We start from the raw sequence: 22,456 nt of genomic DNA, 5'->3' as shown, positions 1-22,456 counted from the left end.
CTTAATAATAATTTCACTACGGATATCATCTTGTAGGATCTTCACTCTCAGCTAAAGAAACTTTAGACTTTTGAGCAAGGGGAATAACAGAAATGGTGAATAAAAGGGAAAAAAAAAACATTCCTAGATATCGGGCACCCTCTCCTTGCAAGTGTTAAATGATACCTTCAAAACATCCCCATCCGTTTGTTCTTCAGTTTGGTTAGAGAGATGCACACACGAGCTCTGTGACATTAGCTACTGCATAAGCCATTCTCCAAGTATCAGTGACAATCGCATAGTAACTTTGGTCCCATCTTTCTCTTCTAAGCAGCTCTAGTTCAGTATCTACATGAGGCTTTTGCCTTGAGCGCATCGACATACCTCTGTACTGCTGCAGCAGTAATGGTTTTGCCTCAATATTCTGCCATTTACCATACTTCAGCAAACATAGCGTGGGGAACTTTTGCTTCAGTGCTTGGACATATTTTACTGTGGAGACAGGGTAGATATGCACCTTAGAGAGTAACTAAATATAGATATAGTTATATATTTATCTCAGTTTGTCTATAAGGAGCATTTCTACCCTGCCTTCTGCCTGACTTCTGGCTAACATGGCTAACTACTACCTTATGTTTTAGGGTTGCCGGACCAGCTGTTTCTTAAATTAGGATTCAGCTCTTTTAAAGGACTGTTTGCACACTGGTACCTGCTCTGAAGTTTTTTTTGTGCTGATTTTTCATCTACTTCCATCCATGAAAATGTTCAACAGAGATTAGAAAGCCATTATGGTTTTCCCTACCAAGGGAACAAGGACACTCCAGGAGTCTCAGCTATGTAAAAAAATGTCCTGAAAAGAAGGCTAGTTTTGAAAAAAATTTTTTCAAAAGGTTGTTTTGGTTCCAGCAGACAGTGAAGCCAATCTTTTAAAATAAAAGAAGCTTATTGCTTGAAAATATTCAAGAATATTGGCTCACAACTCTATAGCAGAGGGCCAAACCTCTATCAAGGTAAAACCTTGTATCAACTCATTGCTTACTATCAAGGCACCATGCTTCACCTCAACTTACAAGTCCTCTGCCTGACATGGTAGAAATGCAGTAGGTAAAGAGCCTTTGAGAAGATATTTTGCGTGCAAATAAACTGCAGCTCCACGAGAAGTAACATGCAGTGGGCAGGCTGACACAGACCCTTACACTTGCCCACACAAAAGCTACTTTAATAACTTTAATAGTTTCTTCACTTCCCAAGTCTAATTTAAAGATTAAATCTATCCAGGTGTATTTGGTAGCTATTTTGGCCTATCGTGAGAGTATCTTCAGAAAAGGAAATGACAAGTAATTTCCCCTAAACAGCAGCAAGACTCATTCAAAGAAAGGATTTGAAAGTTCTATATAATATGCATCAGTAAAGCACAGTTTTTGATGCATTTAAAAGGGGAAATCAATCCTAATATCTCTATAACTAATAGCAAAAAAGTCTTTTTTTAAATCACTGAACATAAGAATGCCTGACATGAGAATTTAGCAATGCAGCATGACGCTTCATTTCTCCCCTCTTCCAAGCCATGAATCCCAGTAAGTTTTTTTTTAAATGTCTATTTCCTGTAATTTTGGTTATTTTAGAGTATAATTATTTTACATTTTTATGATGCCTTTGGGGTACCATTACAAATATTTTTATGTATTTAAACTTAGGAAAGTAAAATTAAGTAATAGCTTCTCTTAAAGGGAGGCTTGTCAACCCTTGCTGAAAAAACACAATCTTTTTAAAAGCAATCTAGAGATTTATATCCCCTGTAACCATAGAAATTAATCTTGAGTTTAGACAAAATAGCACAAAACACCATTTATTTAATGAAAATCAGAACACTGCTATTCCAAATGAAAGTTGGTAATTTTTTACTGAACAGATAGTTTTGTACACTGTCATAGGTTTTTGCTTGATGGGCTGCTTCTTACAACTTAATTGTACCCACTTAACCAATTTTAACAGAGGATTCAGATTCTTGCATTTTGACTTTACTCAAAAAAGTGGCCATCAGGAAAATAAATTATAAAAAGCTGTGTTTAATAAAGGAATTCTTTTAAAGATGTAAAACAGCCATGAGAAACAACAATTACATTGTGAGGTCAGGGAGTAGACAGCATAAAAACGGCTTTATAAGTGCTTTTAATACAACAAAGAGCTTAAGCATGACAGAGAAGAAGTAACCACAAACTGGGAAATATATATATTGTGAGCATGGCTATAAAATGACAATACATTAAGAAAAAACAGTTTTCACCTTGGAATGGAACAATTTACAAGGTTTTATGTAGTAGTTCTGTAAACTCAATCTAAGTTGTACTTCAAAAAAGGAAATGTAAGATTAAAAGAATTAAAATATTTATAGCCTTGTTAAAAATAAGGGGAGCATAACTATCTACTGCTCTTTCACAGGAAAGGAATCATTTAGGTTCACATAGAGGAGCATAGATAGTTTCAATGAAATAAAGGCAGAGAGAGAAAAACATAGGCCAAAAACCAGAAATATTTGCATTGAGAGCACTTCCCAAAGGAAATGATAAAAAAAAATTGCAATATAACTGAAAAGGCCTTGGAACACACAAAAGAGGAACACTGTCATAACTGAGAAATGGCCTTAATTGGTTTTTTGTGTCTATTTTCCATGGATTTTATGATCAAATCTGTGACAGTTTTCTACCCACACACTAACTTCACCTGAAGCTATAAGTGGACAGATACATACTTTTAGTCCTCCAACATATCATACACAATGTATTAGTTTCCAGTGATCAAACCTTATATCCTATACTTAGGGATACATGTTACAAAAAGATGGAACAATGTATTTCTAGGTATCTACTTAAATCATGGTGAGACAAAGGGCTTTTTGCAGCCTGCTTGTACATGAAGAGCCAATCTGGCGGGTGTTTTGTAGTGGCCCCACCCCACTCCACTGATTGGTAGAGAGGCCAAGGAGGGAGGGGCAAAGAGGTGGCCACCATCTTGATTGTTGGCTGCCCTTCATGCTGTCCTACCCTTGATACTGATTGGTAGAGAGGCCCCAAAAGAGGAAGGAGGAACAAGGGGGTAGCTGCCATCTTGCCTACTGCCTTTCATGCCAACCCACCAGCTGGCGCCTTGCCCTTCCTGCAGCAAAGACTGGCTCCCACTGAGGAGACAGCATTTTATTTTTATTAAGTTTTTTTTTTCCCACGGACAATCTTGGATTTTTCGGTTTCCGCAAAATCCACAAAACTACAAATTTACTAGATCCATATATATTTAAAATGCAACAATGCCTTCACAAGACTATCTCTAGTTGCATCGATGAGAATAGCAAAACATACTGTCAGGCCTTACTTTAGGCTATGGAGTTTATTATAATTAAAATTACAATACACAATCCCATAGGGTAGGGCATGTGCCCCAGTGAGACTGGCCGTCACCAAAGCCACTGCCAGCTTCAGTGGGTGGTCGCCGCTTGCACCTGCCCCCCATTGCTGCTGATGTGGCCAGCAGCATCAGTGGGCAGTCCCCACTTGCCACTGCCTCACCGCTGCCCACACTGCCAGCAGTGGCTCGGGGCAGTCCCCCTTTGCCACTTGCCGCCATGGTACCTCCCTGGGAGGCACCAGTCATTCATGCACAATCCCCACCACATAGCGAATGGATAAACAAGTCTGGTACATGCCTGAAGAAAAGATGGGGAGACAATGAATCTTCAGGGAAGAAAACAATTCTAAAAATATAGACACAGGTTGTGGATCATGGCCAATCTAACTGTTCTTAAATGACCGGATTTCTCCCCACACTGATTGACTTATTTACTGGCTTGAGGCATTTCTTCAGTTTGAAACTCTCCAAGTTTCTGTTTAAGAGGTTTCCTTACTTGAAAGTCCAAGCTTTCTCCAGAGGATTATTTTTTTACTATAACTACAGGCAAGTAGCCAAAAAATACTGCAAACTCTGTGAGGAAATAGCAACTTTGAAGACAGACAGAAAAGTATCCAGAATGCTGTTATTTATTGCTTACAGACTTTTAAAGCAAAGAAAAAAAGCTATTAGTCAAAAAAGTATTTTGTATGAAAAGAGCATATTTAATTACCAATGTGAATAAGGGAAAATGCTGTGGTGTAACTGGTTTCCTCCAAGTACTTCTGCCCACAGATCCCTTTGTAGCCCTCATTTAAGCAGAAACTGGAACCTCAATACCAGTTCACAGCCAGAAACCAAGTGTTATACCAATTTTAACTTTTAGCAAAAAACCAAGAGTAATACGCTGACATATTGCCAGCAGTTTAACAAGGGCTCCCTTCACAGCCCTCTCAGTCAGAGACCAAGACTTTCCCTGGTAAAATAACTTTCTCCTCCCTCTGAAAAAGGTAAATCAACTGCACATTCTTCATTACATACTCCTTACCACTCAGGAAAAAAAAATCCATCTTTTAAAAAAATCCAATAACAAAACCTGAAAAATAAAACTCAGTTTAAAAATCTGCCCACAGCCCAGTAACTCTCAACTCACTTCCCTCTTTCAACTCCATTAGATGGCTTCCCTATGTGGCAGGCAAGGTAGATTTACACCTCATATACACTAAATCAGTATAGCATGAGTGTTCATGAAACTAAGCTCACTTCATGTAGCATCAGTAATAACTGAGCACAGCCTGAAGCAGGTTACACTGACAGTGCTACTGACTCAGAAAGCATTTTCCTGATTTTAGCTGTACATCTAACTGTTCCGAAAATCACTAATATTTATCTTACAGTGGGTGCATCTACATGTGCCCGCGACAGCACAGTTATTACTGGGCAGTCATTTAGCACTAGCTTTAGTACTAGATAAGCAAGTACTAAATTACTGCGCAGTGCCAGTGGCGCCCGGGTTGTTTCTGACCCTACCACGCAGTAGCAATGGTTTGTGCCTGCTAATGCAACATCACCGTAGCTTGTCACTATGACGACATAGCATCTTGTGTAGATGTGCCCAGGAGTACTTAAAGGCTTCAACCAAGATCAGTGCTCCGCCATGTATAGATACACAGTAAAAAACAGTCCTTTACCCAGAGGGCTCAGTTTAAGACAAGACAAAAGGGGAAAAGAGAACACAGCAGCACTGAGGTGAAGTGACTGTCACAAGACCACAAAGCAACAATGCACTAACAGACCGAGGAATGTATGTAACGTCTGGATCCAAGCCCAGTGCCCTCAGTACTAGATCATGCCATCTCCCACGGCAAGGCACTGGGCTTGTCTATATCCTGTTAATGGCAGCTCCTGGAGAAGACAGGACTATGCATGCCCCCTGCACCTGAATCCACTGAAGTCCTCCAGAGCTAGATATCACCAGTGAGGCTGCTTCAAACTCATCTCCAGCACTTGGTCTTGAGCCCTCAGTCTCCAGCAGGTCTGAGACCAGATGCTGGCAATAAACAGTCTCCCTGCACACTTCTGGCTCCAAAACATATTAGTGGAAGCCGAGTGAATGAGTTGTGCTTGGTTTTGTGCGTCCAGGAACTGCTGTTACAGACAAGCTCAACGTTCAAAAACAAGAACATGTACCCAGCCCTAAAGAGCCTCCAGAAGGCCTTCCCAATTCACAGAAGCGTATAGTTTCCTGATAGTGGAGGGAACTGTTAAAGCAAGTAACCAGACATAGGAGGCAACTAATGGAATAATCAGAGTAAGCAGAAAATTAAGTAATACCCTGCACCCCACAAAAAGAAAGATGACAGAGGGGGAAAAAACAAAAAAGGAGGAAGGAGAGGGAGTACACAGAAAAAGTAGGCACAGAAAGTGTCTTGATAACAGCTACTGTAGTACTGAGGGGCTATCAGCAGCCATTATATGGCTGGAGATTGATGCCAAGAAATATGTAAATACAAGCTGTAGAATGGTTTTTTTTAGGTAATAAGTATGAGTAGAGTTCTTTGTAGAATTCAAATTCTACTGAGTACCCTTACTGCATTTTCCAGTTTAGATGTAGTAAGAATATCAATGCTTTTTAAATATTATTTTGCTATAATAAATTATAAACAGCTTAACTCAAGGGCTAATACTTTTTCCCTGAAGCATTAAGTCAAAAGTAGTTTAAAGGAAGTGAAGAATATGAGTTTAAGTTTCCAAAGATACAAGTTCTGCAGATTCTATACCTATTTTAATATTTGTATAATTCTGTATTCAATTTTCACTCATGAGAGCAGCTCTATCAAACCACTATTGGTTAAAGAGCAAGCTGTCACACCAACTCTTTTACAGCTCATATATAAATCTTGTAGACATCCCTTTATATCAAGAGCCTGAAATCAGAATGACCTGTCTAAGCTCAAAATTAAATTTACTAGATTTGATTGCAGTTATGGATGCTTTCATATACCTCATGTTATTCCACTGTTTTGTCCTGTGAGCTGACATAAAACAATCAAGACCAGTGAAATAATGATGAAATATAGTTCAATTTTTTGCCTACCTGGAAGTAGAAGGAAAAAAAACCATGATGTACACTGCCATTGCCAACAAGCCAAGCACCTGGCTTCTGCAATGCCCCTCTATTGTAGCCCTATCATGTTTTCTAGGCTAAAAAAAATAATTCTTGTTATTTATCAACTTGGAAGAGAAATTAATAGGAAAAAAAATTCATTTTTAAAATGATGCAGAGTAAGAGGTAGCATAGACAGGTAATGAAGAAAAAAGCAGAATGAGTTAGAAGAACCATAAAGATGGAAAAAATAGGAATACTGAAGGGTGAGCAAGGGAAGAAAGGGGGTAGAGAATGAGAGAGAGAGAGAGAGAGAGGAAAGCAACAGCAGCAGCAGCAGTGATGAGGGGACATTGAAGAAAAACCACGTAAAAGAAATAAAGCTAATTACATGTATTGGGAAAGTGATGATTCAGTTTGTGATGCCAGATTGAGGGGCATAAAAAGTCTGCAGTTATTTGACAAGATAACTCCCCAAGGGAATTGCAAATACTTAGAAATTTTAAAAATAGGAAAATACTCTGGCAGAAGAAGAGTTTGGACAACCTCAGAGGTCTTCTGCCATTTCTATGATACTGAATACATTTCATCACTAGCAGTTATCTATTTCAGCTGAATGATTTCAAAATTAATCTTTCAAAAAAACCCTGCTGACTTGCCAATTTCAAATCTGACTGTAAAGTGGAAGCATTAAAAAGTGCAATGTCAAGCATGCACTGCATCAGAAACCACAGACGCTGCAAGCCCCTTTGCTGTTTCAAAGGAGGGATAAAGATTTCCCTTATTTCTCCTTTGCTTTCAACGTTAAAGAATCATAGTTAAAGAAAACTGAAACTTGATTTCTGCATCTTAAGTTTCATCTCTTACATGTTTATGGTTTCAGGAAGCATGGAACAGAAGAGCAGGGAGGAAAATGGACACAGGATAAAAACCACCTCTCTCTTTAAATTGACAATTTAACTTTAAAACTGTTTGCAAACAGTTTTAGTTATGCTATATCAGTTTAACCTAAATTGATTTCTTAGCAACTTATGCTAGGCTAAATCAACGTAAACCAGGTCTAACTATAATTAAAAGTTTGACTGCATCAGTATAACTAAAACAATTTTTTTTAAAAAAATCACACTTTTTTTTAAACTTTCTGAATACTGATGTGTCCTAAGACAGGGAAAGAAAGTGGAAGAGCAAGGCAAAGAAACAGGGAGCAGAAATGAATAGATAACAAGGAAAAGGATTTTTACTGTATATTAAGACTTTCACTCACACACAGCATCCTCCTTTTCCATCAGTCTAGCTCATCATACACACAAATTAGAAAAATGATAGGCTGTATTCTTATACGCAGGGACAGTAAAACTATTGGCCAGATATTTGTGGACTATTAAGTTACTCTTACAATAATTTTAGTTATCTTGTCATTCAATTAAGTGAGCAGTATTTAATTCTGCAGTGCAAGCTGATAGGAAAGGAAGCACAGAAAAAGAAAATGGACAGTAATAAAGTGACTGAATACAACATAGACAATGCCATAGAAAAGACCCAAAAAGACTACACTGAAACAAAAAACTATGAAAAATAGACAGTTATGGATCCAGATATGAAACCAAAAATCCATCACAAGAGCCATGAATAAAAGCATATACAACCAGAGAAGGGACAAAAATTAACAATTAGAAATTAAGTGGGGAAAAAACTGAAAAAAGCCTATGAAGTATGTACAAGCAAACTTTTACTTTTAGATTTAGCAGTGACATCCTCAGGCAAGTAGGTTCCTATTTTTGACATTTACTGGAATGTAACCAACTATAAAAATTTGCAGGCTGAGTGATTGTCAACACATCACTCCACAAATAAGATGCAGAATGCAATGGCAGGGACAGGCTTATGAAATCATGCTCCAAAATAGTAAAGAGAAAGATTTCCATTGACAATTACAGAGGGGACATCTTAACTTCAAATATTCAAAAAACAAAGCCATGTCTACATGTAGAGTTATTCAGCCCTCCCCCACCCCAAGCTATGTGTTTTTATTACACCTAACAAACAAATCCTGAAAGTATGCAATTCAAGAAAATGGTGGAATGTCTGTCATAATGAATCATTTAAAGGTGTTTTAACAAGGATTCAAAACCATGTTGTTTCACGTGAAAGGGGAGGCAAAAGCCCCGCCGCCACCCAAATGCATCCCAAACCCCTGCCCGATGCACTCTGATAGTCGCTTCAGGAGTGAAGATGAGCAGCAGCTGGGGAGAGATGCCAATGCAGGCTTGGCAGTTCCAGAGCTGCCCGAGCCTGTGAATAGGTGAGTCCCAGAGGCGTGGATCTGGAGAGGTGTGGGCTGCTCAAAATGCAGATGGAGATACACCTGAGCCAGCGCCAGGGCGTGGGGAGAGGAACACCGGCTGGGAGACACCGGCTGTGGAACCGGAAAGCTCAAGCCCTGGACACCGGAGGAAGGGGCTGGGCACTTGCCAGAGGACCCAGACAGGCACAGCGAAGCGTGTGAGCCTCGGGAGCTGACGGGGGCGAGGGAGCCCCACCGGGGAGCAGCACCCCATGGGATGCTACAGGGGAATGGCAGGGCTCCAACTGGAAGCTCAGACACCACAACAAGGGATGGCCCCGTAGGACCGTGGGCGCACCTAGGCAGCCCCACAGCAAGCAGAGTGCGGGGGATCACAGACCCCCCGGGAGGGGGAAGTAAATGATGCCAGCTGGTGGAACCAGGATAGCTCAAGTACAGGTCAGCTAGGCCCCAAGGAGGTCACGCTTGGAGAGCTGATAAAGGCTAGGCATGGGGAGGCTGCCTGTTTTCATGTCTGCTAGCATAGAAGGGACGGACGAGTTCCCCCAAGTGACCGAGGGTCCAGGGAGACAGAATCCCAGGAGCCTGTCAGCAGACGCCAGACACTTTTCAGTTAAGTTTTCCTCAGTTACAGTTAGCCCTGGACGGGGCAGGTTTAGTTGCCCGGGAGCCGGCCTGAAGATGGGGGACAGACATGGAAAGACTGACGGCCAGGAAGACCTGACCCATTTGACGTGGGCAGCATGGATGAGGCGAGATCATCCAAGGGAAGACCTGCAGTGAGCAGCGTATGCCCAGGCTGTGGACATGGTAAGGGTGGGGTAAAGGAGAGGTTGGAGGTCCACCAAGAAAACCCAGGGTCGAGACCCCCTCGGGCCACCTACAGGGCCTCCCCAACAACAAACATCAAAGACGTGGCAGATGAGTAGGAGCAGCGCCCAAACCACCTAGGTGGCACCAAAGCCCAATCTCACCCTGACATCGTTGAGGGGCAAGGCACCGACCAAAAAGGAGCCAAAGCCCTATAACACGTACAAGTGACAAATTGGTGCATTGGCCAGGAATGAAGGACCCACCCCAGGGCTGAGTCAGGCAGGGCCCATGGCAGGGATGGAGGCCATGCAACAGACCCTGAACCTTGTTGCACAGATCCTGCAACAACAGGAACCCACCAGGGGATAAAGGAAGTACCACCATTGCAAGCCCACTGGGCAATTTTTGTAAACTCAGCAGGCTAAGGCACTCAAGGGAACCCACCCCTACCCTAGCCTGAGAGCGATCTGGAGGAAAGGCAAGGGTCCCCAATGGGACACTTACATGCCTGTAAACCAATGCCAGAAACCTGAGGAACAAAAAGGAGGAACTGGTCCTCCTGCTAAACCAAAAGGATTATGATCTCATAGGGATAACGAAGACCTGGTGGGACTCCACCTATGACTCGGTCACAGGTATAGATGGTTATACTTTGTCCAGGAGAGATTGTGTGGGCAATAGGGGCGAGGAGGTAGTTCTCTCTGTCAAGAAAAGCTACGCATCCCTGCAAGCTGACACTGGAACCCAGGGGGGACGACTGGAGACTCTCTGGGTCAAAATCCATGGTGAACAAGGCACATGGGACACAATGGTGGGAGTCTACTACAGACCTCCAAGCCAGAGTCAAGAGCTTGATCAGGAATTCGCCAGGGAACTAGCTGAGGCTGCACGCTCCTGGTGCATGGTTGTCATGGGAGATTTCAACTGTCCTGACATCTCATGGGTAGAGCACTCGGCCACATCCAAACAGTTGCAAAGCTTCCTCATGAGTGTGGATGAGCTCTATTCAACTCAAGAAGTCTATGGACCGACGAGAGGCAAAGTGCTGCTTGACCTGGTATTGGCAACAGGGGATGACATAATCAGCAACCTAATGATCAAAGGGAAGCTGGGAGATGGAGACCATGAGCTGATCACCTTCACCATCCACCATAAAGCAGGCAAGTCAATCAGCAAAGCAGAAGTCCTCGACTTCAGGAAAGCTGACTTTGACAAGCTCAGGAAGCTTGTTGGTGAGGCCCTAAGGGACCACGACCCAAAGAGGAATGGGTTGGGTCTTCCTGGCCAAGAGTGGTTGCTCCTCAAGGGAGCAATCCTGGAAGCTCAAGCAATGTCTCATCTCGGAGGAAAGGCAGCAAAAGGGCACAGTAGCCCCCTTGGCTCTGCAAGGAATTAGTGGACCTCTTGCATCTAAAAAGAAAGGCCTATAATGGATTGAAGGCTGGATCCACCCCAAAGGAGGAGTACACTGCACTGGCCCAGACCTATAGGTAGTGAACCAGGAAAGCCAAGGCTGCGACTGAACTCCAGCTGGCTACATGTATCAAGGACAATAAAATGTCCTTTTTTAGATATGTGGGGAGCCAGAGGAAAAGCAAGGGTAACATTAGGCCCCTGCTAAACCATATGGGTCAACTGAAAACTGACGCTCAGGAAAAAGTCAACCTGCTCAACAGGTATTTTACATCATTTTTTTACCAGCCCCAAGGGACGGCCCTGCCCAATACAGTATGGGACAGCCACGCCGAAGGAGAACTATAACCCCACATCAGTGTTGACCATGTGAAGGAACACCTCAAGAGGCTAGACATTTTAAAGTCAGCTGGCCTAGACAGTTTACACCCCAGGGTACTTAAGGAGCTGGCAAGCATCATAGCTCAGCCACTGGCACAGATCTTCAAGAACTCGGGGTGCTCAGGCGAAGTGCCCAAAGATTGGAAGAAGGCCAATGTGGTGCCTATGTTCAAGAAAGGGAGGAACATAGATCCAGGGAACTACAGGCCCATCAGCCTGACTTCCATCCCCAGGAAGATCTTGGAGAAAATCATCAAAGAGACCATTCTTGACAAACTGGCTGAAGGCAACTTCTTGAGGGATAGCCAGCATGGGTTTCTTGTGGATTGGTCTTGCCTGACAAATCTCATCTCCTTCTACAACCAGGTGACATATCACCTGGACAAGGAAGAAGTGATTGACGTCATATATCAACTTTAAAAAAGCTTTCAATCTGGTATCCCATGATCGTCTTATAGAAAAACTGGCCAACTGTGGCCTCAGATACATCACAGTCTGCTGGCTGGGAAATTGGCTTCGAGGTCAGACCCAGAGAGTAGTAGTTGATAGAAGTCAATCACTGTTGTGCGCCGTGACCAGTGGTGTCCCCCAAGGCTCCATCCTTGGGCCTATCCTTTTCAATATCTTCATTAATGACGTGGACAGTGGTGTCAGGAGCAGACTGGCCAAGTTCGCTGATGACACCAAACTTTGGGGTAAAGCGTCCACACCCGAGGACAGGATGGTGATCCACACCGACCTTGACAGGCTTGGAAAACAAGCAGATGAAAACCTGATGGCCTTCAACTCCAAAAAATGCAAGGTACTCCACCTTGGGAAGAAAAACCCGCAGCATGCTTATAGGCTCGGCAGTTTGCTAGCACCACGGCTGAAAGAGACTTGGGGGTCATGATTGACCACATGATGAATATGATCCACCAACATGATATTGCAGCTGGCAAAGAGAGCAAAACTCCGGCTTGCATCCATAGATGCTTCTCTAGCAAATCCCAGGATGTTACCCTTCCGCTGTACTCGGCCTTGATGAGGCCGCAGCTGGAGTACTGTATCCAATTCTGGGCTCTACAATTTAAAAAGGATGTGGAGAAGCTTGAGAGAGTCCAGAGGACAGCCACACGCATGATTAGAGGGCAGGAAAACAGGCCTTATGAAAAGAGGCTGAGAGCTACGGGACTATTCAGCCTGGAAAAGCGCCGGCTCGGGGGGGACTTGGTGGCTGCCTATAAGTATATAAAGGGGTGTACATCAGGATCTGGGGGAATGTCTGTTCACTAGAGTGCCCCATGGGATGACAAAGTCAAATGGTCACAAACTTCTCCAAGACCATTTCAGGCTGGACATAAGACAGAACTTCTTTAGTCTGAGCCCCCAAGACCTGGAACAGACTGCTACCAGAGGTGGTGCAAGCACCTACTCTGGATTCCTTTAAGAGTCAATTGGACGTTTATCTTGCTGGGATCCTGTGACTCCAGCTGACTTCCTGCCCCTGGGGCAGGGGACTGGACTCGATGATCTTCCAAGGTCCCTTCCAGCTCTAATGTCTATGAAATCTACAAAACAACAGCAGCAGGCGAACAGACGAATGTCCTTGGATGAGCAGATGATGAAACAGCAAGAGCTGATGAGTCGGAACATGGTAGGCATGAGGATCCCAAAGATGTTGGCTGAAGATGACCCCGAAGCATTCCTGGAAAGCTTCGAACAGGCCACTATGGGCGCAGGCCTGGATAGGTCCAGGTGGGCAGCAAAGGTTGGAATGTTGTTGGTGGGCCCTGTGCAGGCAGCTTACAGGGCTCTATTATGCTTTGCAGCCCAAAGCTATGACCTCGTGAAGGAACAGATCCTATACCACCTGGACATTACTCCTGAGTGTCGCCATCAGATGTTCCATGCATGAAAGAAGAAGGAGAACAAGGCTCCCCGAGTCCTCCTCCAGAAATTAACAGACCTTCAGGAATGATGGATCCAACGGGCCTGTGCATCCCAAGAGGAGATCATGGATTCCTTCCTGCTGGAACAGTTCCTCATGGACCTAGAAGAGAACACCCAGAGGTGGGTGTGGCAACATCATCCCAAAACATCTCAGGAGGCACTACAGTTGGCGGAAGACTTCGACTGTGTCCAGAATGAGATACCCCGGGAGAAGGGGGACATGCTGGGGCACCAGTAAGTGCTAGACCCAGCGAGAGACGGGGAGACTGGGAAGGTAGGGCCCCCAACCGAGCCCCGCTGTCAGGGTCGACTTGTTTCTGCTGCGGAAAAAGGGGTCACTCTGCACAGAAGTGGAGCACGAACCCACGGCTCATGGCCCAGAACCGGGCAGATGAAGGGACAGCTGAGGCAACTGTCCCATGCTGCAAGAGTCTCCATCTGTAGAAATGATAGACTGCAGCCTGGGTAGTACAGCAGAAGTAATCCAGTGAGACAAGCCCATGGTGATGGCCGTGGTGGCGGGGCGAGCAGTCTGCGCCATCCTAGATACAGGGTATGACCAGACGCTGGTCAAAGCCGGCCTGGTGTCTCAGGAGGAAGGAGCAAGGGTTACCCCCATCAAGATGCTTTGCCTACATGGGCAGGCCTCTGTTTACCCCAGGCTGAAAGCCCAGCTGACTGTGCAAGGGGTCACCAGGGAGATGTCAGTGGGGATAGCATTGGACCTACCCTACCAGGTGATCCTAGGCTGGGATTGGCCAGAGATTCTGGAGGACAACCAAGCCCAGGGAGGCTGGTGCAAGGGGCTAGTGGGGGAAGAAGTGCTGGAAGACATGAGGGTGAGGAAGAAGGGGCCCTTTGGGACCTGGAGTCCATCGCCAGCACAGCCCAGTTCCGGGAGGCCCAACAGGAAGAGCCTGCATTCCAGACCATCTGGGAGATGGAAATTGCCAGGCATAACCAGTAGGTGGTACGGCTGGAACTTTGTGATCAACTACCCTGTTGTGAGGTGAGGAAGGGGCTGCTATACTGTACCACAAAGGGATGGGGAGGGACGGAGCAGGTAGCCCAAATCCTGGTGCCCCAAATGCACTGGCTAAATATATCACAACTGGCTCATACCAACCCCCTTGGGGGACACCTGGGCTGGGAGAAGTCGGTAGCCAGGTTGACGGGTAGATACTTTTGGCCACATCTCTACCAGGATGTAGAGCAATTCTGTGCCACCTGCCCAGAGTGCCAGCGGGTATGCCTAAAGAAACTGCTCAAGGTGCTACTCCAGACCATGCCAGTTATAGGGGAGCCTTTTGCATGGGTGGTGTTGAACATTGTGGGCCCACTCACCAATTCATACTGGTGCTGGTTCATTACCCGGAGGTTATTCCGCTTAGATCAGTAACAGGCCCTCAAGTAGCGGAGGAACTCCTTAAGTGGGTCTCCTGGGTGGACTACCCCGTGAGATTGTCACAGACCAGGGTACGAACTTTATGTCGCATGTTATGAAAAGCCCCTGTCAAGTCATGCGCATAAAGCACCTCCACACATCAATATATCAACGCCAAACAAATGGACTAGTGGAGCGATACAATGGGAACCTTAAGGCCATGCTCTGGTGATGCATACAGGAAGACCCACGGTGGTGGGACCTGCTGATCCCCACTCTGCTGTTCACTATAAGGGAAGCACCTCATGCGTCGTTGGGCTTTGCCCTGTTCAAGCTGGTTTCTGCGCATACCCCGCGGGGCTTGTTGAATGTGGTATGGGAAGGATGGAAAAGAACAGAGGGAGGAGGAACCTCCCTCCCCCCATCTCAGTACGCACAGACACTGAGGAAGCAACTGCAGAAGGCGAACCAGGTGGCTGATGATAACCTGAAGGAGGCCCAGAAACGGCAAAAAACAGCAGTATGATAAGGACATGGGAGAATGTGAATTCCAAATAGGACAAAGAGTACTAGTACTGCTACCCAGCTCCACAAGCAAGTTCCTGACCTGTTGGCAAGGGTCTTTCCAGATGGTCCAGTCGCCCAGTCAACTATGAGGTACTGTGACCCAGACATAGATGAGAAGACAAGTCTATCACGTTAACCCGCTGAAGCAGTGAGCTGGAAGGACTCCTAGCTATTCCAATCCCAGAAAGCGAGGAGCTGGGGAGGGCCCTAGATGAGCCAGCAGGGGAGGGAGTTTCCATAGGCCAAGACCTGACAGCTGAACAGAGGGGGCAGCTGTCAAGGATAGTGCATGACTTTGCCAATGTGTTCAGCAAGATAGCTGGGAAGGCGCAGGGTGCAGTCCGTAAGATCATGACACCCGAATGGGCCATAGTGAGAGAAAGGTGGAGGCAGATACCCTACCACCGGTACCCAGTGGTAAAAGAGGAAATAAGAAAGATGCTAGAACAAGGAATCATCAGGGAGTCCCGGAGTCCATGACATAGCCCAACAGTGATGGTCCAAAGGCTGATGGGACACTGTGGTTGTGTATTGACTTCCACGAGCGCAACTCCATCACACAGTTTAATGCCTTCCCTATACCCCAAGTGGAAGAATTGCTGGAAAGAACAGGACAGGCGCAATTCACATCCACTTTCGACCTGGCCAAGAGGTATTGGCAAATACCCTTGTGTCTGGAAGATAGGGCCAAGATGGCATTTGGGACCCTGTGGAGACTGTATGAGTTCTGCAGGATGCCCTTTGGCCTCAATGGGGCAGCAGCAACCTTTCAGAGGTTGATGGAATGGGTACTGGCTCCCCATCACCATACGTGGCCACCTATATTGATGACACTGTGGTGTACACTGAAACATGGGATTAGCACATATGGGCAGTTCGGGCTGTACTGCAGAAGCTGAGGCAGGCAGGCCTGATCACCCACCCCAAGAAATGCTTGCTGGGGCAAGCCGAGACAAAGTACACCTCGGATTTTTGGTGGGGCAAGACCAAATCAAACCATTGGCCAATAAGGTGTCTGCTATACAGAGATACAAGAACCCACAGACTAAAATGCAAGTGCAGGTGTTCCTAGGTCTAGCCAGCTACTATAGGTGGTTCATTCCCCACTTTGCAGGGCTCATAGCCCCCCTCACAAATGCAATCAAAGGGACAGGAAATGGAACCATAAAACTAGAGGAACAGAGGAAGGCCTTTGAAGGAGTCAAATGGGCCGTCTGCAGGGAGGTGGTGCTACACACACCGGATTTTTCAATGCTGTTTGTCTTGCAGGTCAATGCATCAGACCAAGCACTGGGAGCAGTCTTATCCCAGAAAGTGGAGGGGGCGGAGAGACCAGTAGCCTATGTCAGCAGGAAGCTCAACAATCAGGAAAGGAGGTACGCCACCATTGAGAAGGGGTGTTTGTCCCTAAAATGGGGAGCAGAGTATTTTCAATATTATTTGCTCGGCAGAGAATTCACAGTCATAACAGACCATGGTGCCTTGTGTCATGACCCAATGATTGTGTGCGCGCTTCGGCACTGCAGAATTATTTCCCGCCACATGGAGCTTTCTTTGCACGGTGCAAGTCTCAGCTGCAGAGAGAAAACCCTGGTGCAAAGGAGTTCCCACCACCCGTATGTAAATTTGTTTCCCACTATTGGCTGTTTCTAAATTATTCCCACGTGGTGGCTAGCGATTGGCTTGCTAGTCGTATAAGAGGTTTGAGCAGTTTCTGCCCAAGTGGTAGAGGACCCCACAACCATCTCGTGGGGACTCTGAGCACGCGGCAGAGTAATAGAAACTTTGTGCGTGTCTCAGAGGAGTTCGGCGGCCTGATCAACCACCAACCTCTTCCCGTCTCGTTTGTTAAATTCTTAAGACGTATCTATGGTTTTGCGCGCTCGTCAAGGGTATCCAGAGCTCTGTCTTGTTTGTTTTTGTGGAGCCTAGCAAACTCTGTGCGTGTGTCTTCGGTGGAGCCTAGCAAACTCCACTTGTGTTTGTCTGTAACTGCAACTCAAGAACGTTTTTCCTGCCTGCACTGCGACCACCTATGGTGTAAGTAAAACAATCTTTAATTAACCGCTACGAGACCGTGCCTAATTCTAGTCCGTCCTGCAAAAGTACCCGCCCTACCGTTGCGGGCTCCCGGCCACAGCCCGCTGCGCGCCCCCGAAAGCCTCGGACCGCTCCCGGCCCGCACACCTTGAAATGGCTAAAATCAGCCAGGACAGGTAACACTAAGATAACACGTTGGGCTTTGGCACTGCAGCCATTCCAATTCTCCATAGAATACAAACCCAGGAAAAATAATCTGGTAGCTGATTTTCTGTCCCGCTGCCATTCAAGGGACACACCGGAGGACTCTCAAGATCTTCAGGGGGAAGCATTGCCACCCGCACATCTGACACCAGGTAATAATGGAAGAGCACTTAGTGGCATCGGGGGGGGAGGGGGAAATATGCGAGGGAGGAGGCAAAAGCCCCCCCAACATGTCCCAAACCCCTGCCTGATGCACTCCCAGAACTCACCGCAGGAGTGAAGATAAGCAGCACCTGGGGAGAGATGCCGATGCAGGCTCAGCAGTTCCGGAGCTGCCTGAGCCTGTGAATCAGCAAATCCAGGGGGCATGGCTCCAGAGAGGTGTGGGCTGCTCAAAAAGCAGCTGGAGATGCAGCTGGCCTGGTGCCGGGGAGTGGGGAGAGGAACACTGGTTGGGAGACACCATCTGCGGAACCGGAAAGCTGAAGCCCCAGACACCGGAGGAAGGGGCTAGGCACTTGCCAGAGAACCCAGATGGGCAAGGCGAAGCGTGTGACCCTCGGGAGCTGACGGGGGCAAGGGATACCCACCGGGGAGCAACAGCCCCATGGGATGCTGCAGGAGAATGGCGGGGCTCCAACTGGGAGCTCAGACACCACGACAGGGCCCCATAGGACTGCAGGCACACCAGGGCAGCCCCACAGCAAGCAGAGCATGGGGGATCACAGACCCCTGGGAGGGGGAAGTAAATGATGCCAGCTGGTAGGCCTGGGATAGCTTCACTACAAGTCAGCTGGGCCCCAAGGAGGTCATGCTTGGAGAGCCGACAGAGGCTGGGCACGGGGAGGCTGCCTGTCCTCATGCCTGCTAGCACAGAAAGGATTGACGAGTCCCCAAATGACCGAGGGTCCAGGGAGACAGAATCCCAGAAGCCCGTTGGCAGATGCCGGACACTTTTCAGTTAAGTTTTCCTCAGTTACAGTTAGCCCTGGACGGGGCAGGTTTAGTTGCCTGGGAGCCGGCCTGAAGACAAGGGACGGACACGGAAAGACTGACGGCCAGGAAGACCCAACCCATTTGAGGCAGGCAGCGTGGATGAGGTGAGATCATCCAGGGGAAGACCTGCGGTGAGCAGCATTTGCCCAGGGTGTGGATGTGGTAAGGGTGGGGTAAAGGGAAGGTTGGAGCCCCATGAAAAAAACCCAGGGTCGAGACCTCCTCGGGCCACCTACAGGGAACTGCCTCCCCAACAACGAACATCAAAGATGTGGCAGGTGAGTAGGAGCAGCGCCCAAACCACCTAGGTGGCACCAAAGCCCAATCTCACCCTGATGTTGCTGGGGGCCAAGGCACCAACCAAAAAGGAGCCAAAGCCCTATAATACCTACAAACAACATTTCATCTATGCTAGAAATAAAAATATGTTTATACACATACAAAACAGACTTATAGGGACAGTGAACTGCACACTATAAAGTTGAAAGATTTTTTTTTCTTCTACTAATGATACTGTACCTGATCACCATGGCAAACATTTCATTTGGATATTCTGCTAAAATAACTGCAGTGTTTAGGATATTTAATAAATTCAAACCATCACTAGGTCTCAATATTAAAACTTCCCTTAGTTGAACAGAGGAAGGGAGACATTTCCAACTTTCATTTTTTAGGTTCTCTACAGACATGAGAATATCATAGCTCAGTTTACTTTCAGAAAATTCTTTTTGCAACCAGAATAGCTAAAAAAGAGTGTTAACAAAAGCCTTAGCTAGCCTACCTAGGGGTGGGTGATAAGGGTACCAAGTTAGGAAGGATGCTAGAACTGCCCCCCCCCCCCGCAAAGTCCACAGCATGGCAGGGACATTGAAACAGTTCCCAGCTGCTGTTGCAAGAACAGATCTGGGGCAGGCAGAGCAGGTGCTTCAGCAGCAGCTCAGCTGAGACAGCTTTGTAGTTCCCAGCTGCATACAGCTGTTGCCCCCCCACCCCCCAACCTGTGTCCTTCCCCAGCTCACAAACCCAGCACTGCCTCTCCCCCCCAAACCATGTAATCCCCCATGTTCTCCTCTGGGTACCAGTGTGGCTTGGTCTGCCACTTATGAAAGCTGAAGAACTAGACAACAGAAAGAAACGCTTTGCTGTATGCTCCAGGTTCAGCAAAAGAGATGCAGGATGTCTTTTCTATTTTTAATTGCTATGAGTCTCTCCATTGAGATTTAACAGCCAGGCCCAACACTTCATACAGAAGCCCAACACTAGAGACCAGTTTCAAAGAGCCAGTAGTTTATATTTTGGGACTTTGAATGTTAACCCTCTTAAGATGTATGATCTTTTTTCACAGAATATTCAGCTGGCATGTCTTTAATTTGAGGGACATAATTCCAGAGACAATAAAGACCTTGTGGGCCCATAGTGTACAATTCATTAACCTAGATTACCTATCTGCATGACAAATCTATTAGTGCAAGTCCACAGTTGGTTTGTATGATTTAGGCTATATGTTCACACATTTGTGGTTTGTGGTGTAGAGAGTGCAACATGATTATGGAATTTACACTACGACAGTAATATACCTACATCTCCTAGTGTGAAGCCAAGGAGAAGGAAGCTACAGGTTCTTAATACCTTTCCAAATAAAGCCTGCATAAAGAACTGACATACATAACTCTGGCATTTTCTAATCTTTCAATGCTTGAGTTTGCAACTTTATATTCTGTAGCACAGTTTCTGGTATGTAGTATAGGTCTCTTATAATGGCATCTCCTGAATAATGTGGCAGATATTACACATTTTATCTAAAAAAATTCAGAATGTGAAAAAATAATCCAATTCATTTTGTATTATATATCCTGTCAGACCAATACCAATCATCCAGACAATGAATGTACACTGCAAGAAACTGATTTAGAACACTGGCATTGGCCGACTTTTTCTAAGCTAATCAAGCATACAGACAGAGTATATTGTGAATAATAAAGACTCAGAATATGACCTGGAACATTAGTTAGACACCTTAATTTCACACTTACCTAATATCTCACTCTATCAGATTTTCCTGACAAATAGGTATTTATCTATTACAAAGGGAAAACCAATTAAGCAGAACAGAGTTCTGTTTATCACAATACATTATATGATTATTTGCTGAAATAATCTGCTTTGTTTATTATAATATGGAAACTGAAGAGCCTTCCTCAGGTTCGATCTTAACTAATTATTCTGCACATCAACTACTACACAATACAAACTACTATACTACTATAAATCTGTGAGTTAAATGTACGTATTATTAGAATGGTGTCCTTTTCACTCTCTATTAGTACAGTAAAAATGTTGTAATCTATAGTGCTGTGTATTTATACAGCTTATTTCCTCCCATTTCAACAAAAGTGTTATGAATGATCATCTGTTAAAAACATGATGTTTATTCTGCCACAAGTTTCAGATTTATCACTTGCTTTCCTGTTGCCATCAACATTTGAAATGGAATAATTTAATGCCAAAAAGTCATTACCTGTTAGTCGCATTCTGTGTAATAAGATATGAGTGTCTGCCTATCATGCAGTGTCCTTATTATATACACAACTCTGTAATTCAATGGTTGCATACATCCCATAACCAAACAGGCTGTTATGATGGAAATATTACCACTACCTAATGCACCATATACTTCCCAAGGATAACAATACTGTTTTTTATACTTTGTAGACTAACAACTGAAGATGTCTAATCTAGTACTTTATAGAGAAGCTCCATGACTGTGACAATTTGGAACTCTGGGGCTTTTTCTTTTACTATGCATATGTGCTAAACCTAAAGCCCATTTATTTTAAGTGTTTTTGTCCAGAATTTTACCTGAAACAAACAAATGAATTAAAATCATTTCTTCCTTTATTTTCTGATCGGTGTTAACAGGTAAGTTGGGATCTGGCTACTGAAAAGATTATATTGATTACAATTTTCAGAATAAACCATAAAATAATTTTACCTGTCATTACGTTTATGTGAATATGCACTACAATATTAGATGTGAATATGCACTACAATTCACAATATTAGAACATGTCGTTAGGGTCTTTTAAAAAAATCTAGTAGAGCAGACATTCTCACAGGCAGCAGTTCAAAAATAACAAAATTCTAACAGGTGATGAATTAAATCTTTTGGTCCCCTTTGAAGACGCTAACTCAATGCTGATAAAGTAAAATATTAGCTCCCTAATGTACAAACTCTTCATACTGGGATTAAGCCCAGCAGTAAGCACTGTGCCAGGCAACTAGGTAGCAAAATGAATCTTTTAAGAACTATCAAACCAAAATAAAATAAAATAAAATAAAATTAGATATAAATTCAAGTTTTAGACTGTGGTCAATTGAGGTCTAGACAAAACCCAATGTTTGTTCACTGCCTAGTCTCCAGTCTGCTCCAAGTTTGAAAAGGTAATTGAACTCAGTCTATAATTACTGGATTAGACACAGATGGGCTCTGTACATTTCAGGGGGGGAAAGCACTGTTTTGATTCATTTTATGATTGCCTGTAAGGTCAAACTTTTCAAAATGTACTTTCATCTGCTAAATGGTTTCTCAAATTCCCAGGGGAATATCTTCAATAACTGATGTTTTAAGCAATTTGGGCCTATCAGATCCTGTCTTTGAATGTAATGAGCTGTCCATTTTCTAGTATTATGAACATGCATGTAGGTTAATTGCTACATCTCTTACATATTTTCAAAATTGCACTTTTTTTGAAACCTGAAAATTTTACTCAACAGCTTGTCTACAGAAACACTTTCAGAATTATGTTTGGGTGAAGAATACCTGTGAAAGAGCGAAGAAATTCCTCACTTAAACTATGAATGCTCTTACTCATAGAAGCAGTCAGAGCAATTCCCTACAACTGTCAATAACTAAAGAGAATTCTCTTCAGCGCCTTGATTTAGTCATGTTTCAGCA

At 44.8% G+C, this 22,456-nt stretch overlaps 1 protein-coding gene across 1 annotated transcript in view; it reads right to left on the bottom strand.

The window, feature by feature from the left end:
- Nucleotides 1–22,456, bottom strand: part of STX18 (syntaxin 18) — a 113,577-nt gene that overhangs the window by 58,725 nt on the left and 32,396 nt on the right. The window lies entirely within an intron of this gene.

The sequence above is a fragment of the Alligator mississippiensis genome, chromosome 2 (assembly GCF_030867095.1).
Source record: "Alligator mississippiensis isolate rAllMis1 chromosome 2, rAllMis1, whole genome shotgun sequence".
NCBI lineage: Eukaryota > Metazoa > Chordata > Crocodylia > Alligatoridae > Alligator > Alligator mississippiensis.
The sequence above is the reverse complement of the archived record's forward strand: the minus strand, read 5'-3'. Positions and strand labels throughout refer to the sequence as shown.